This window comes from Bison bison, unplaced genomic scaffold (assembly GCF_000754665.1).
Source record: "Bison bison bison isolate TAMUID 2011002044 unplaced genomic scaffold, Bison_UMD1.0 scf7180017864371, whole genome shotgun sequence".
NCBI lineage: Eukaryota > Metazoa > Chordata > Mammalia > Artiodactyla > Bovidae > Bison > Bison bison.
The window spans coordinates 6,906,357-6,911,345 of record NW_011494943.1 but is presented as its reverse complement, the minus strand read 5'-3'; the positions used below and the strand labels follow the sequence as shown (position 1 = coordinate 6,911,345).

The 4,989-nt window shown below is 49.7% G+C and overlaps 1 non-coding gene across 1 annotated transcript; it reads right to left on the bottom strand.

The window, feature by feature from the left end:
* Positions 1 to 251: 251 nt before the first annotated feature.
* Positions 252 to 324, bottom strand: TRNAG-CCC. Its single transcript has one exon. It is a non-coding gene; the product is annotated as a tRNA-Gly (tRNA).
* Between the last annotated feature and the right edge of the window lie 4,665 nt (positions 325 to 4,989).

Here is a 4,989-nt window from a genome sequence, read left to right as displayed (position 1 = left end):
GCAGTGACCTTTAGGATCCTGCTGCGGGGCTGTTCTCCAGTGGCGTCATTCTTACTCCTTCAATACTTCCTCCTGGGGTTGTTGGGAGGGCCCTGAGTTAACACAGACCAAATGCTTAGAACAGTGACTGGGCCAGGGGAGCACTATTCAGTATTTGTTCTTAGGATGATAATTATTGTCACTTTTGGGGGGGCTGTTGTGAGTCTTAGTTGCGGCATGCAGGATCTTTAGTTGTGGCATGTGGGATATAGTTCCCTGACCAGGGATTGAACCTGGGATCCCTGCATTGGGAGCACAGAGTCTTAGCCACTGGACCATCAGGGAAGTCCCTACTGTAACGTTTTTACCTGAGAATCCACTCTTTGCCCATCACTACCCCTCTTCTGGCAGGGCCCCTGATGGAGGCTGGGGAGACAGTCCAGGGCCTTACCTTCCTGGTGGGGGGTCAAGGGGTCAGTTCAGGCCTGCAGTCAAGGCCTGAGACGTGGGCCTGAGAGAACTGGCTGTCTGGGCTCCCATCCCAGCACTGGGCCCCCTGCATGGAATCCATTTACCTCCCAGCAGACTGAGAGCTCCTTGAGGGCAAGGACTCCAGCTGGCACATAGCAGATGCCTGATGAAGGAACAAATGAGTGCTCTAAAGCCAGTGGCAGGGGACTTCCCTTGCAGTCCAGTGGCTAAGACTCGAGCTCCCAATGCAGGGGGCCTGGGTTTGAACCATGGACAGGGAACTAGATCCCACAGCCATAATGAAGATTGAAGATCTAAGACCCGGCATGGCTGAAATAAAACAAAGACAGTGGCAGAATCATATTCCTTGACCCTCCTTCTTTATCCATCTCCACTCCAGAACACTTGCACCACTTCAAAGACTTGTGTGTGCATACTAAGTCGCTTCAGTCATGTCCAATTCTTTGTGACCCTATGGACTGTAGCCCATGAGGCTCCTGTGTCCATGGGATTCTCCAGGCAAGGATACTGGAGTGAGTTGCCATGCCCTCCTCCAGGGGATTTTTCCCCACCCAGGAATTGAACGCCTGTCTCTTAACATCTCCTGCAATGGCAGGCAGGTTCTTTACCACTAATGCCAGCTGGCAAGCCCTGAAATGCTCTCAAAGGAACTAAAAACTGAATCTGAGAAGCAGTTGGTGAAAATGTACCTTTCCTATTGATTGAAGTGGATTACCAAAGTGGCTCCATCTTCTGTGATCACCTAGGAGTTTTCTTCACTTGGTTCTCTGTGTGCTAGGCCTGTGCTGGATGCTGGGAATACAAAGAACGAGATAGAGCTGGCCCCCGCCCTCATGGAGTTTGCATTTCAGTAGGAGACATAAATCAATCAAAAAGGCAAAAACACTGAAGATGGTGGTGAAAGTTTTAGGAAGCACACTGAGGGTGAAATAGCAACATCTGGGGATGAGGAGTCGCTCAGGAAGAGTTTCCTTTGGCAGTGGGGTTTGAGCTGTGCAGCCTGTGAGGATCCTGATCAGGGGTCAAACCCATGCCACCTGCAGTGGAAGCACAGAGTCTTGATCACTGGGCCACCAGCAAAGCCCCTGGGAAAGGAGACGGGACCCTGAAGCATGAGAAGGGCAGCGACATGAAGAGTGGGCAGAAGGATGTCTCAGTCAAAAGGAACAACTTGTACATAGATCTCAGGAAGAAAGAGCTTGGAGGCTTTGAGGAAATAAAGGCAGACCAGCGTGAGAGGAACCTCGGGGCTCCCGGGAGGGAGGACAGACTCAGGATGGTGCAGGTCCTTGGAGGTCACAGTGGGGCCCAGAGAAAACTGACCCTAACCATGGGCCCCGAGGTGTTTTCAGTGGGGGAGCATCTTAAGCGGTGTTGTACATTTCCTTGGGCTCTCGTGCAGAGAATAGATTAGAGGGGGTGGGAGTGGAGGCTGTGGGATGGGAGGTGGTGGGGGTCCTGGCAAAGGTGCCAGCAGCAGAGGTGTTGCTGTTTAGTCGTTAAGTCGTGTCTGACTCTTTGCAACCCTAAGGACTGTAGCCCACCAGGCTCCTCTGTCCATGGGATTCTCCAGACAAGAATACTGGAGTGGGTTGCCATGTTCTCATCCAGGGGATCTTCCTGACCCAGGGATTGAACCTGCGTTTCTTCCATGCCCTGCATTGGGAGGTGCCGTCTTTACCACTAGCATGACCTGGGAAGCCCATAGAATAAGATAAAATCTCCTTAACGGGATGTGAGCAGCCCCCTATGGCCTGGCCCTGCCCCACCTCTCAAGCTTTATCTCTTATCGACTTCTCCACTTTATCCCAGTTTCTCTTTCTGTTCTCTGGATGAGCAAGGCTCTGTCCACTTCTGGGCCTTGCTTCCACTCTCTCCCACTACCTGCATATTGGACACGTTCCTTTTGCCCTTTAAGATCTCTATCGATCTGCTCCATCCACTCCATGCCTGAATGGCCGAAGCTCTTGTGGGCTGCACAAGAGTCTTGTGGAATCCATCAAGTCTTGTGGACTCCCTTTATCCCCCTTGCTTTCTGTTGGTCCACTGAGGGAAGCAGGAAGTTGGGGGCAGGAGACAAGTGAAGGTGGGTATCTATCTCACAGCTCCATCCCTCCCAGATCGTGGGAGCCCACTGCTCCTCTTGGCCCTCTCCTATGGCTGGGCTCTCTTTCTCTGTGTTCTAGCAACCATTCCACCCCTCACCACCTTAGGCTTGAGGATAGCTGAGGCTCTCTACCGCTTCTAGCCCCAGAGTGCCTCACTGACGCTTGTTGGTTTCCCTTCTCCTTATAAATCACCCCTTGATTAAACTCATTTTGGCCAATCTGTCCAAGTGTCCATGGGTGACCAGAAATATCTCAGTGCCACCTGGAGTTCCTGGTTGCAAACCACAGAAATGGCTCTGAACAATGGGCAAGACCAGAGGGCTCACAAATACTCTCTTGGGGGACTTCCCTGAGGGTCCAGTGGTTAAGACTCCACGCTTCCAACACAGGGGGTGCAAGTTCAGTCCGTGGTCGGGGAACTAAGATCCCATATGGTGCGTGATCAAGAAATAAAAGCAAAAAACGATTCCTCCCTTTGAATGGTCAATTAGTACCTGCTCTTGTTTTATTTATTTTTAATTAAATTGAGCTACAAGTCACAGTAAAAGTCATCCCTTCTAGGTGCAGAGTCACGTGAATTTTGACAAACATACACAATCACAGAACCACCCCCACATCGAAACAAAACATGCTTTCACAGTCAGTGCCCTCATCCTGCTCCCAGCCCATGGCAATCACTGGCTTGTTTTCTGTTCCTGTATTTTGTCTTTGCCAGAACGTCATATAAACGATGTAACGCAGTACGTTGTCTTCTGTATCTGACCCAGCACTTCTGAGATCCATCCACATTGTTGCTGCCTGTACCAGTAATTTGTTCCTTTTTATTACTGAGTATGGGCTCCCCAGGTGTCTCAGTGGTAAAGAATCCGCCTGCCAATCCAGGATTGGCAGGTTTGATCCCTGGGTCAGGAAGATCCCCTGGAGAAGGAAATGACAACCCACTCCAGTATTTTTGCCTGGGAAATCCCGTGGACAGAGGATCCTAGGAGGCTGTAGTCCATGGGGCCACAGAGTCGGACACAACGGAGTGGCTAAACAATTGCTGAGTACTCGTCCATTGTATCGATGAACCACAGGTGATGGGCATTTGGTTTGTTTCCAGGTTTTGGTGATTATGAATGAAACTGTTACATGAATTACTCAGCCTTTTGTGTGGATCTATGTCTTCATTTCTCCTGAGTAAATTCTAAAAATGGGATTATTGAGTTATACAGTAATTGTATATTTAACTTTATTTTTTTATTTTTTGGCCACACCAGGGATCGAAGCTGTGCCCCTGCATTTGAAACACGGAGTCTTAACCACTGGACTACCAGGGAAATCCCTAGAATTAACTTTATAAGAAAATACAAACGCTCCCCATCTTCACTGCGACGCAGCAGCTTTTAAATGTCACACTGGCCTGGACTGGGAATGGGTGATTTGTAGAATGGACTGGATTTTTTTTTTTTAATGCCAAATAAAGGTACTATTCATTTGTTATCTTGAAGTGATTATAAAAGCCATGGAGCCTGTCCAAGATTTCATCCAGGGTAGGGAAAACCCACCTCAGGAGCAAACACAGAGCTCTCCCGTCCAGTCTGCTCATTCAGTGCTGTGGGGACACCCTTGCCCCCCTCCTTGCTACCCCACCCCTGTCCTACCCTGCCTTTATGCCTAGACAGCGCACCCCACATTTTTTACCCTTGGAACTCCAATTCAAGCTAAATGTCACCTCCTTTTGAAGCAGCTAGGATTTCTAGAAGCTTCCAGACATAACCTGCAAGGCGATATTGTTGAAAAAATGCGGCGTCTTTTGGAGCCAGAGCTGGATTTACTTTTTTGGCTTTGTTCCTTACCAGTTGTGTGACTTTGGGCAGCTTAACTGCTTTGAGCCTCAGTTTTCCCTAGGGTAAAGTGGGTATAATACCTACTTCAGAGGTAGGTTTTCTGTTGTGTAAGAGGTTGTCACTATTTATTATTATTAATTTGCCTCTATCCTGGTCTCATTGGGCTGAACCATGGCTAATCTGTTCCTTTTTTGTCTCTCTAGCTAACTGCTCTTAAATAGCAGACCCTGTGCCTTAAGCCTCCTCGGCCCCCCGGCCCTGACACCGTGTTGATAAATCCTAGTCCCTAAACATATCTGTTGAAATGGATGACTCTAAGAGGATTCTCAGGGAAGGCAAGTGGCCAGAAAGGAATGGTGGGACTCAGAAGGGACCCCTCGCTCTCACCAGGCCGCGGAGCCCGATGAGACAGGTCAGAAAAAGGGGAACCAAAGGAGCGGATGCCCAGAATGCCCCAGAATGCCGGGAGATGGACAAGAAAGATGCTGGAGAGGACCGGCTTTGAAACTGTTGGCCTAGTGATGGAGTGGGGACCGAGGGTGAGGATGGGGGGCAGGGGACGGAGGCTGGAAGGGTTGCGG